The sequence below is a fragment of the Triturus cristatus genome, chromosome 8, assembly GCF_964204655.1.
Source record: "Triturus cristatus chromosome 8, aTriCri1.1, whole genome shotgun sequence".
Classification (NCBI taxonomy): Eukaryota; Metazoa; Chordata; class Amphibia; order Caudata; family Salamandridae; genus Triturus; species Triturus cristatus.
Window position 1 is genome coordinate 1,309,564,550 of NC_140591.1, and position 13,423 is coordinate 1,309,577,972.

A 13,423-nucleotide genomic window follows, 5' to 3' on the forward strand; every position below is an offset into this window, starting at 1 on the left:
GGTACTCCGCAGTTGATGTAGATTTTTAGTGGCATTTTCCGTATGCTGTTCTTGTGCTTTTTCCCGCATTATGCGTGGGTATTGCTGACCTCTCGCTGGTTGTCACTGTTTTCTTCTCGCGTTTGCGCACATCACATCTTTTTATGCGTTGGGGTTTGTGTTTTTATCCCTATCGCGATGGTGGTATCGCGGACATTGGCCGTGTTTTCGGCAGACTATCGCATGGTACCGCCGTGTTGTGAATTCCACGTTGACACATGGTTATTTTCCCGCGATAGGCTGCAATGTGTAAAGTTGCTTTAGCATTTTTTGGTGATGTTTAGCACACGTTCTTGTGAATATACCCCTGTGAGTATTAACCATAGTTAATCTTAATAAACAGCATGTATCCATTTCAATTTTGTAATAAACTGAATTCGCTTATACACTACTAAATGCATTCAGATTAATTCCTCCTGTGCACTGCTGATCCATTGTCAGCATAGCTAATATGTTAATTTGATGCTATTTTACGTTAGTTTACCGATTTCAATATTAGATGTGTCTATATTCATTAAAACTCATTTGTCTAGAAATGTATCTGACTCAATATTACCAATGTGTTCAGAAGTGGAAATAATAAAGAATATAAAATATATTTTTCTGAAACATTTGTTTCTTTTTTGTATTTCCTTCTTGATTAACTTCTGAATAGAAATATGGTGTGCGCCCAATATAGTCGTATCTTACCCTGATATGTTACTGAACTTGCATTATTCCATCTTCTCGACTTGCCTAAGGATGAGGACAAAATATTTACATTCCTAAATCTCTAATATTATACTAGTGGGAACGAGTATGCAAGAGATTTAGAGATTTTAGTCCCAGAGAAATTAAAATAAAAGATGTTCATGATTCATCAATAGCATTGTTTTTTATAAAAGCTGTCAAAACTCAGCCAAACGCAAAATTCATTCTTGCTACACTGTGGTGAGTGTTTTTACTCTGACTAATCCCCTAAATTCCTGGGTTGGACATACTTCAGTGCATCATGTCTGGTAATGGAGGTATGTTTGCAAAGATCAACATTTCGCAATGTGCTTAGAAACGTCAGCAGTGTACTGAAGTTAGTCGTTAGCTTGCGCTCATAATGTGAATGACACAATAACAGGCCAATGGATGAATAGGGGATAGGTGAAAGCCCTTGTAATTATGTATGCTATGTTTTTTTTTCTTTTTTTTAAAATAATTTTTATTTGGAAGTACAACATCACAAACATCATTACATAGTTCATCAGGGATACATAAAAGAGAGTGATAAGGCCGTAAACATAAAAAACGATTTTGCTAACACAATATTCAAAAATTCATTTATAAATACATTTCATCAAATCTAAGAACAAAACCTCCCCCGAGAGAGAGAGATAGAAAAAATTTACTCACTACTTTTCTCTCTTAATCTACTAAGAACAGGGACCACAGTTTCCAAAATTTCTTTAAATTGCCCAATCAAGAGAAAGCAAACAACAGCTCTTCCTAACCCCTGCATTTTATTGAGCCAATGATGAAGCAGGGAACAAATGTGGAACTCCATTTCTGCAAGACAGTGATTGCGCCTTTAACACTGAAATAAAGATCAAAACTTCTGATGCTTCACCCTGTTGCCTAGCATAGGGCAGTAACCCAAAAGTGCATTCTTGGGATAATGGGGAACTCGAACCTGCGGGCAATTTTCCCAAAACCTTAAAATACAGCCCCAGAATTCACCGCCCTCAGAGCCAGATAATGTGCAACCGATCTCCACTACCCAATCTGTCACACCTAAAGCACTGGTTGCGACATCCCTCATTCACTTTATTAAGCAATTGAAGGGTCCCATGCACTAACCATTTTGAGAAGAATTGCATCTTCCGAAAATGTTCGCCTCTTAGCGTTTTAAAGTTTAGCTTCTTTATACTTTGCCAGATGTCCTTGCTCAGAACTACACCTCCCTCTCTCAACCATTTCAAAAAAATCTTACTATACGCATCAACTTTCTCTATGGACAACAAATATCTATTCCAGAACCCCACTTTTTTTGTATATGTACCACATGCTAAATTTGTAACCAACTCCTTTATATCTAATGAATTCTGAGAGTTAATCTGTTGCAGAATACCATATTACCCACTACGACTACCGCAACCATGTTTTATTCCTACTAATAACTGGTTCTATCTCTTTGCACGTTCTCTATTTATCATTCTCCAGAAAGTCACCTAGCTTCACAAATCAATTAACTTTCCAGAGGCAAATGATTGCAGGGTCCATTTGGCCCAATTGTCCCATTTGACCTGCTCTAAAAATGTTTCTGTGTTCACGTAGGGAGCTTCGTACATTTGGAAAATGTGTACTTTTCTATTGAAAAGTCATTGTAAAGTCCTGTCTGTCACCTTTTTGGGGGATTTCGTTAACGTTAAGTTTCTCGGATAGGATTTTCTTTTGGAATCACATCCATCAAATCATTCTTCAAGGAGCTACGGGAAGAAGATATTTCCTAAAATCTAGAAGCATGTTGAGCAAAGTGTGCAAAATAGTACAATTTAAAGTTTGGAAGAGCCAACCCACCCTCCTCCGTACTTTTATATAAAGTTTGTAAAGCTAATCTCTGGTCTGATTTAGACCAAATAAAAGATGAAATCATTAAGTTGTTATCCTTAAAAATGTGAAAGTATAAAGTACATGGAGCTGCTGAAAATAAAAAATTAAATAAGGGGAGCACCGCCATTTTTATTAAGGCAACCCTGCCTAGACGTGTCAGTGACCTCTATTTAGTTAACAATCCTTTACCTTTACTTAAAAGAGGTTTGTAATCCTTTACCTAAAAGAGGTTTGTAATCCTTTACCTTTACTGAAAAGAGGTTTGTAATTAATATCGTACAACTCTCCAGCATCTTTTGTATCAAAATCTCCCAAACAGTGTCAAGGTCGTGTATGTACACATCTCCGAAATTCTGGGACAACATTTTCTATTGGACAATTACTGAGAATAACCTCCAGCTTAGATTTATTGATTTTATGACCCCTTAGAATTTGGAAAGTAAAAAACAATGCAAATACTCTTGACAGTACTGCTATTGCAGGAGCTAACATCAACATAATGTGTTCAGCATAAAACTTGATTTTGGCCGTCTGGGGGATGGGTGCCAATATCCTTTTATCACTCTGAAAGGCTCAGGCTAAAGGCTGCATAAAAAAGGCCAAAAGAATCCATGAGAGGTGGCAGCCTTGTGCGGTTTCTCACAGGACTTAAAATGTGCCGCCTTCAAAGCATTTAAAATGAATTAAGCTTCAGCATACAGATGCATCTTTTCTAAAAATCTTGTGGTCTAGTTAGAAAATCCAAATCTCGCTACAGAACAAAAAAGTGTTTCCCAGACCATGAGATCTAATGACTTTTCTGCATCCAGCAAACAAATAGTCGCCAACACCTGCTTCAAAGCCAGCACATCCAAGGACTCAATCAAGTAATTAGTATTAGTGCAAACCTGCCGCCCTGTTATGAAACCATTCTTGTCCGCATGAACCAGTTTAGCAGCTACCTTTTGAAACCTGTTCGCAACTTCATCGCAATTTTGTAATCAGAATTTAAAAGTGTAATAAGCCAACAGGAGTTGGGGCCTATAGGATCCTTGCCCTTTTTCAAAAAGCAGACTACATTCTAATAATTAAGAGACGGAGCAGGTTCTCACATTTGTCTATTCCAATAAATTAGGGGTTCGACAATTCAAAAGATACTTTATGAAATTCAGAGAGAAACCCATTGGACCACCTGGTAAGCTATTCACAACTTCCTCTAGTTATTGCATGGAAAAGGGACTGTCCATTAACCTTTGATCAACCTCTGAACTCATTGCAATAGGGATATGATCCAGAAAAGGATCCAAATCCTGCCTATCCACATTAGGGGAGATACGATAAATACTCTTAAAATGCTCTAAAAAAGGGCTAATTTCATCCTCAGAGGTGTAGCACACCCCTGTTCTAGGGAATTTGACCCCACTACTACTATTTTGTATTGACCGCTACCTGGCCTGCCTAAACATCCCTGAAAAGCCACTCTCTCTCTAAACATTTAGTAAATAAGCTGCGTTTCGCACATCATTTTCTGCATAATAATATACCTGGATGGCTGTTTTTGCTTCATCAAGCATCCTTCCTGCTCACTTCTATACCATTCTTTAAAAATCTCTTACATACATAGTTAATCTGGTCCTCTAATCAGGCTCTCTCCTCTCTCTAAGCTTTAAATTGATCTATATCTTTCGAATCAAGAAAGCTCACAAGGAAGCCTTCGTGGCATCCCAGACTGTACACACAGAAGCTGAGCCCTTATTTATTTGAAAAAAGCTCTCAATCTCTACTTTACAAGACCCTATCATAGTTGTCTGCAAGTACATTTTATTGAAAACCCATCTTTAATGTTAAGGGGCCTGTGTCCCATCTATTGTCTCTAGTTATAATGCAGAGTGGTCGAAAAATCCATTAGGCAGCATATTTAGATAAGTGTATTTAATTGCACATGAGGTTTAAAAAATGCAATACAGGTTGCAGTCTTTTATCTACTGGAAAAGCAAGTACACTTCCTTTTCCAGGAAAAAGCTGCTCTCCAGGGATCCACTAAACCAAAAGTTCTTAGATACTCCCCAAAGATTCTCACCATCTGAGAATTCTGTTGCTTCTTATTGCTCATTGTAGTATTCAACCCAGGATCTTGTAGAAAGTTAAAATCTCCCTCCACATTAATTTTCCCCCTAACAGGGGCCAATGGTAAACCTGGACCTGGACCGTGTTCTACTGGCGCACACAGGTTAATTAAAATTAGATGCAAAGAGCTTATTATGCAGCTCACCCAACACCACTGCCCTCATTTGTCAGTTTGCCTTGAATGAATCTTACCTTTTGTATTCTTTTTTTTTTTTTTTTTTTTTTTTTTTGTCCTCATGTGCTGCTTTCCACCCGTTCTATCTGTGTAACGCCCAAGGGTGTCGATTATCTTATATTTAAGGAGGTCTGCTAAACAGAAAGCTGGAGAAAAGAGGATACAAGATCCTCACTCCAACTTCCTACCGCAAAATTCTCCAAAAGATAAAAAGCAACTTAATCATAGGACTGGAAGTTTCCAACAATACAATACTTCATTATTAAACAGATCCTCCCCCAACCCATCACCCATAATGATCAAAAAATAACAGCCAAAATCTGTGCTTCTTTTTCAGGGGAACTACCATGTCCAATTTACCAATGTCTCTCATAGCTCTAATCCACGTCAGATCTGTAGGGGAGTCAGAAAAAACCCAAAGTTTACAGATTTCCCTACGGGCCAGCAGTATAGCATAAAACACCAATTTTGCTCTATCGTCCAAGCCCTTACCTTGTAGATCCATTCTACCTGTAATAATATTCTCAGGGCTTACCTCGATCTTTTGCTTGAGAATGACTGACAGACATTTACTTACAGCGTCCCAAAAGATCTTGATCACCGGGCATGTTGCAAACATGTGAATATCATCTTCATTTGGACTATTACACTTGGGGCATCTTACATTACCACCTTCTTTAAATTTTGCCAGCCGCTTTGGAGTCCAATATGCCATGTGGAGAGTGAACAAGTGGTTTCTTCTTAAATTCGCAGGTTTAACCAACTTATATAATATCGACATATTTACTTGCCATTGATCTTCTGTCACGATCCTCGGCAAGCTCTCTCCCCAGATTTTCTCCGGCAGTAGAAAAGGGCCATCTTCCAAATCAATTATAGCCCAGTACCATGTTGCCACTTCTTTTTTAAAACAAGCTTCCAATGCCAGTTTTGCCTCAAAGTCATTATAACGGCCAATAAGATGGTTTTTTCCAGTAGCCCAGCTTTGAATTTGAAGATATTTGAATTTGGAAAACTTAGGACCCCAGCTTAAATCACATTCAGACCATGGCAACAAACAACCATCAGCAAATAATTCCCCCCATTTCTGAGGACCCTCTGATTTTAAGGACGTTGCCAGGGCATCATTAGTCCAGCTTGGAGCACCCGGAGTTTCCCAAATTGGTGCATTCACACTAAAGTAGGGAATTTTTGTGGCCCTTCTAACGCGATACCAGACCGTAGCCAAGTCTCTTAGAACCTTCAATCTTACTTTTTTGAAGAATTTCGGGTCTGAAAATTTATACATAAAACCAAACGATTTGACCCCCTCAATTCTTAACAAAATTAATAGTAGTTCCCCAATCGCTGAATTTCCTGGAGTACTCAAGAGCATTCTGTAGTTTTTGAGCAAAAAGGCCCAGGAATAGATTTGAAAGTCCGGAGCTGCCAATCCTCCCTTAACATGTTTCCTCCTAATCTTTTTCCATGATAGCCTAGACCCCCTGGAAGACCAAATAAATGACCCAATCTCACTTTGCAACTTCGCTAACCCCTTTTTTTCAAACATCAGAGGAATGGAGTCAAATAAAAATGTTAACTTAGGAAGCACTGTCATCTTAATCAGATTTACTCGACCGAAAATAGTGAGAGGAAGTTGTCTCCAACCCTTCATTAAACTAGAGATATCCTTCGCGGTTTTAGCCAGATTAGTTGTTGCAATTTGTGAAATATCCTGTGTTATTTGCACCCCCAAATATCTTATCTGTTTTTTCGGAATTATAAGGTCTGTCTCGATGTTCCACGACATGATTTCCGTTTTGTCAGCATTCAAACGGTAACCTGAGACTAATCCGAAGTTATTTGTAATTGTTTCCATCTTGGGTAAAGTTTGATTCAAATCTGATGTTAAGATGACAATATCATCAGCATAGAGTCCAATCTTCTTAACCCAACTTTGAAATCTAAAAGGAGGGATGTCATCGGTCTCCCTAATTCTGCATGCCAGTGGTTCAATATATAAATCGAACAAAAGTGGGGACAGAGGATAACCCTGCCTCGTTCCTCTCATTACCTTAATATTTTTGGCTAGAACTCCGTTAACTAATACCCTTGAAGTAGGGGATTGATAGAGGGACAATAGAGATTGACTGAAGTTTTTCCCCATTCTAAGATGCATGAAGCTTTTGTGTTCTTGTTAATATAAATTGTGACTCTCTTATGTGCAGCACTCCCCGAAAATAAATAATTAAACCCTTCCCACGTACTAAACATGCCAAATTGTATTACCTTATTAGAAGGAATATTAGTTTCTATGTCCCTTAATCCACATCCTCTGATGCCCATCTTTTCCTCCCATTATTCAGCCCATTGACATTCAGAGAGAATAGTTTCACCCTTTGACCATTTTCCAGACACCTCCATTACAAATATGTTGCTCCGAATGTAATAGAATCGCTTAATCTGTGCAGTTACAAGCACTTCTAAATACTCTTCTCTTGTGCAAACGTACGAACAGCAGCAAAGAATCTTACCAGACCCACCCAGCCAATACCTAAATTCATACAATAAATATAAAGTGCATATGCAAAGAGAATCCTGCGATTGCTGCAGAAAAGACGAGCCACTCCAGTTTGCAATTGTGAATATTGTGGTTTAATCAGCAGACAAACGACGCATTTCGATCTCAGCTGTGCATATGCCTAAAGTGCCTTATAATATAATAATACAGTGACTTTCCCCTATATTGCAATCATATTGCAAACTCTTATCAAATTCACACCGAATCGAAAGTGCATATCTAATAAAGTGCATTGTATGACAGATGCTAATAAAGTGGACTATGTGCATACTTGCTTAGCCACCCAAAGTACTTCCTCCTGCCTAAGACACCGCCTATAATTCCTGATCCCATTCAACTACCCTCCCCCTTCTATGATTGGAACACCAACCTTCGTCACGCACCAAGCACTCTCAACCCTGCCCAAAGGCCATGAGCACTATGTCAGCGTGTTGTAGTTATACTTACAAGATCTTACAAAGGTCTTACGAAATCCCAAAAGTACTACAAATTTAACAAACTTGAGGCCTAGCCAACCCTGCTATTGTTCCTTTGCTCCTTTGGGCAGACTCGCCATGTTGTTCCACAATTATGGCTATCAACCACTCAGCAACACATCAACTCAATAAATACCAGCAATCCAGTTGAGCTGATTCAAGCTGGGAGTGTCTCCCTTATCCCCTACTGCTCATTCTCCTCTCATTCTCCTCTTCACTGCTTGGGAACCCACAGCACAGTCCACCTTGCCTCATTTGGTTCCACCTATTCAGCCTTGTATGCTGAATGGCTTACTGTTAGTCACTTACCTGAGTGCAGTGTCTAGCCACAGTTATGGCTTGAGGTGCTTTTGGAAATCCTGATTGGTTCCCTTAGATCTTCTCCGGAGTGGTCCTGTAGATGGTTGACCTTCATTAGGAGAATGCCACTGTCTCAAATGTTGACACACAGGTTCCCTGCAAGACAACCAAAATAATGATGCCTGGGAAGTGCAGCAAAGAGTGTACTCTGCTGAAAGTCTGTGAAGGGGATGATGAAGAGGCCTCCAGCTAAAAGTTTGAGCCAGGAGCCTTGACAAAGAACAGGTCGGCATCAGGATCCAAAGGGGAGAAGGACAGGCACCCTCATTGAAGAGAGAACAGTGAAACCAAGCTCTGTGAAGATAAATAAAATTTAGAAGCTAGGAGGCTTGAAGAAAATACTCCTGGTGGTTAGGGCTTGCCACTAAGAGTAAAACCACACCAGATGTGTGCACATTGTCCCAATGGGGCAAGAGAAATGGAACAGAGGATATTAGACCCTGTAGGTGGACTGTATGGGAAATGAAGTGCATAGCACTCAAGGCCCTGGTGATCAACCCAAAACAAAGCTACCACCATCCCCAACCATTCAAGATTTCCTTGAGGCCTGTATCAACCCAGGTGTCAACACAAATAGCCAAGAACCACTGCAAACATTCAGACTCGAGGCTACGGCAAGGGACCCGGGAGCATTTCCTTTAGGCCAAAGAGGAGCAGGCCAATGAGGAGTGGGGCTCAACCTGGCTGGCATTGCCATTTCATGCTTTCATGCACTGGAGCAGGAAAGCTAATGCAGCAGTTGGGTGGGAAACAAGGAGCAATGGAGCTAGCTCCAACACTGGCTGAGAAGGGAACTGGCCACTCTGGGAGTGAGTGGCTCCCCATGTAAACCAAGAGATCAGCAGATGCCAGTTGCCCAATCAAATTGGCTGGGGCACCTGGCATGAAAACAAAAGGTGCCACATGAAGCTGCTTTTCAAAGAAAAACTGAGAAGAAAAGGGAGCGCATCTGGAGGGCAGGAGATCTCCCCATAAATCCCTGCCGCCTGAATATCTGGGGCCTAGGAGTGCCCCATGTACCCATTGGAAGGACTAAACATTTGCAGATTGGTTCTGGTGGTGTCCCAAGAACAGCTGGGGCACCACCAATATGGCACAGGGTGCTTTGTGGGGCTGTGAGGAGTGCAGCAGTTCCCAAATGATCCCACACATGCCTTAACCCAAATGTTGCCCTGAGTATCCCAGGGTTATATGAATGACCTGGAAGAGGTTTCTTTTGTTTTTGGTCATTCATGGAACTTGAGATTTTATTCAGAGGTTCTGGAGTGTGGGAATCCTTGTCTGTTGGTCCTAAAGTTGTATTTGCAGCATGCTACAAGCAGATGAAAGACTCTTGTATACATTGAATTGGTAATGTTCTTTACCGACAGTGATAAAACTGACAGTGTAATGTTACATGATTTAATCAAGTTCATAAAAAAGCTTTTATTAGCATCCACAAAATTAACAGTCAATTTGAACAGAACTAAATGGAACTCTGCTGGGGGTCTGCAAGCCTCACAAGCCTTTTGGAGAGGGCAAAGGAGAATCAGGCGGGTCAATGCAACAGCAGAAGTATAAAGCTCATTAGACTCTCCTGCTTAAATGGACTAAACATACCTCTGCTGGGGGAACTCCAAGCATGCATACTCATCATGCAATTACTTTGAAATACGTGTTTAGTTTTCAACTACTAATAGGACTTTTATTATTATTTGTGTTGATTGAGCACTTTTTAGTATGGTAAGAAGGAAATCTGCATCAAGCCCACAGGGCTAGCAAACCAGGAAGAAACCATTGAAACAAGCCACTGACAACTGCACTGTGGATCAAATAGATAAACTGATCGCAGAGTTTTGATAGGGGGTGGAAAATTAACTGAAGGGCTAAAACATAGCATAAAAAAGGTGGCAAACATGTTTGAGTCCAAAAGGAAGTGCTCACAAAAGCCCCAGTTGGAATGCGCAGCCAACTCATTGGGCAAATTGGACGCAGCTGAGGATTGTAGACAAAATGGCTATTACATCTCGCCAGAGGTTGCCTGATCCAATAGGTTCAATTCTCTCCAGCCCATAGGGTATGAAAGACATTATCAAGTGGAGAGGGTTGGGGGTAGAGTGGGACATACAGAGCTGCAAAATGTCTCAATCCAAGTGTTGTTGCAGGGGTGGAGGATCTTATGTCTTTGAGGGCAGAAATGAGTAATCTAATAAGCATGTTTACAGCTCTGACTTATTTTAAAAACATGCATTGAGTATTCCCTCACTCACAGCCCTTTGTAAGTACCAAACAAACAGTCAGGTATTAATCCGATATGACATTCATCAAACAAGTATTTAATTCTGCCTCAGGGAACATCTACGTGGGAGCCGGTCAAAGGCTGTTCCACCATCTGCTAAGGATACATTAACTAATCCAAATAGATTTATAAGAGGAAGAACATCAATGTAATGCAAAAGAAAGGGTTCTTGAAAGCGGTATCATAGAGAGTAACATATAGAAACTTACCTTATTTATGCTATGGCAGACAAGTATTTATGAAGGTCTCGCTGTGATCAAAACCTAATAGTTTCTGCCTCACGCAATGGGTTTGAGAGAACGGGTATAACAGCAAGGATTGCTCTTCCTGGTGCTAATAACTATCAATCCCAGAAACTCAACAGAGAATGCAATATTTATAGATGGGGTGCCAAAGTTAAAGACCAATATGCACAAAAGTGAAATTTCTCTTAAAAATAAAGTGGTGCCCTGGATCAGACATGGACGAAACTGTTATTCAATCATTCAATCAGATGTGATCTCTGCAAAACAGTGTGAAGACCCAAATGCAGACTGGAACTGCATTATAATCACCTTACGAGAGGCTGCTCTAGTGGAGGGCATGATTAGTCTCGGCCCCGGACTAGGCCCACCTGGAGGGTTGGATATGCAACTCAAAGTTTCTCCCTCAAGTACCTAGCGCACTCCCAATCTCCAGAAGAGTAACCATCGTGTTGAGTCTGAGCCTCAGTGCTACATGCTACATGATGTATCTCAAGCCCCCCCCATTGACTTCCCCCATTGCCTTGTTTACTCATGGAGGGAGGGGGGAAAATGAAAAGGCTACAGAAAAGCGATGGCCTTCACAACATCTCCGAAACCAAACTTGCCACACTCTTCGCCTAAAGACTATGCTTCAATGATTCGCACATGACTAGCCTCCCTACTATTGTGTCGAATCACCAAGTATTTAGCAATAACCCATGTTGTCCAAGTCAAATTAACTTCCTTAGATAAAGCTTCTCATTCAGTTCAACTCCAAACACATAGGAAATCTATGAAAATGAGAGTCAGAGGAGCTTTGGATGTTATTAGTATCAATTCCATTTTGCTCGCAGCTTCAGCAGAAAGTGGCTCTAGAAGCCTTAATAATCTTGATCGCCCTACACTAAGGACGGCATTGATGGTGAGCTGGCACATTTCAGGGCTAAGAGCCAAATTAATTGATGGTGGATGGGAATCTTTCATTGATACCTTTGGTTTTTGCATTTTTCAAGAAACCTGGGCAATTGAGGAATACCACAGAGAGGATTATACAAATTGTCAAGTCTTGACTGACAAAAAAGAGGTGTGCAGACCATTAACAAAATTGTCCATATGGGAAAAAACTTCCCTCTTGTGCGACTTAAGGCAAGTACCAAGGGGTTCCCCAGATCTGTTTGCAATTAAGATTAGAAAAAAAAACATAAACCCATTCTTTTATTTAATATTTGCAACAGATGCACCAAGAAATTCACTCAGAAACTCTGCATCTGCTTGACAGTTTGCTAACTAAGTATAGTAACGATTTTTGTTTATAGTAGGTAAATATTTTAATAGGACTCCTTGGCTTTTTGGGTTTCTCAGTGATATGGGGAAAGATGAAGCTACACATTTGGGTGTCGTACAATTGACTGTTCCTCACAAAACTCACTTCACCTGGCCTGCTCTGAAACTCATTGCCAGTTCATTATGCCGCAGTCTTCAGGCATGCAATGGTCACTCCCCATCAGATGTAGGCGCAACTCCAACATTTAAATCTAAATTCAAATGGGACGAAGTGAAATGGGAAGAGTAACTACCGGCATCTAAGATTAATGATATAGAAGCCTTTTGGCAATTAGTAACCCATGGTGGCCAGAAGAAACCAACGGGACCGCAAGTCCATATTCAGGCCATCGAATGGGTTACATATTTCGAGACCCTTTACACTGAACACCTAGAAGACGATGGATTAGAGGTATCAGTTCAGACTAAGCCAATGAATAAAGCATCTGCATGCATTGGTGTCTCCCTGAAGGATACAATTAAGGCAATACATTCTAAAAAAAAAACGCTACGGCTCTAGGACTTGATGGAATACCAGCAGATTTATTTATTTGTGAACCTACACTATGGGCCCCATACAACAATGTTTTATCAAATGTCATAGTGGTAGAGCACCAACTCCTGACACATGAGAAGGAGCAGAGATAGTTACCATCCATAAGTAGGGAATCCGATCTGTATCTAGTAACTACCTCCCCATTAGCCTGATTGACAACCTGCAGAAAATATTCTACAGGCAGGTTCTTGACAGACTACTGATTTGAATGTCTAACAAAGACCTAATAAGCCCATTTCAGGTGTGGTTTAGGTCCAGAACTAATACAATTGACCAGGTCTTCCATTTTCTTTTGATTAAATAGAGGGTGGTGGACATTAGTGGGAGAATTGTTTACATACCATTTTTTGATCTTCGAGTGGCATTTGTCCCAGTTCGCAGGGAGAAACTGTGGTATGTATTATCAGAGCTAGGGATTTCATCAGCCCTGCTTGATATAATCAGGCACCTATATTCAAACGATTTCAGGCAGATCTGGTGGGGCCAAAATGGTGTAGTGACAGACAGGGTTAAAGTTAGGGATGTGTTCTTGCACCCACCCTTTTTCATCTTTTCATAAACGATTGTGGTCAAGGCCAGACTGGCCGTACCAGGCATTTCCCCAGTAGGATGGAGTGTTGGGAGGCTGCACTATCCACCCCTAGTGACAAAATCAGCAGGATTGTCCAGCATAATGACACTTCTCTCACTGAGTCAAGATTGATATCTCTGGTGGTTTGTCTTCTTGCTAGAGAGAGATCAGAGTT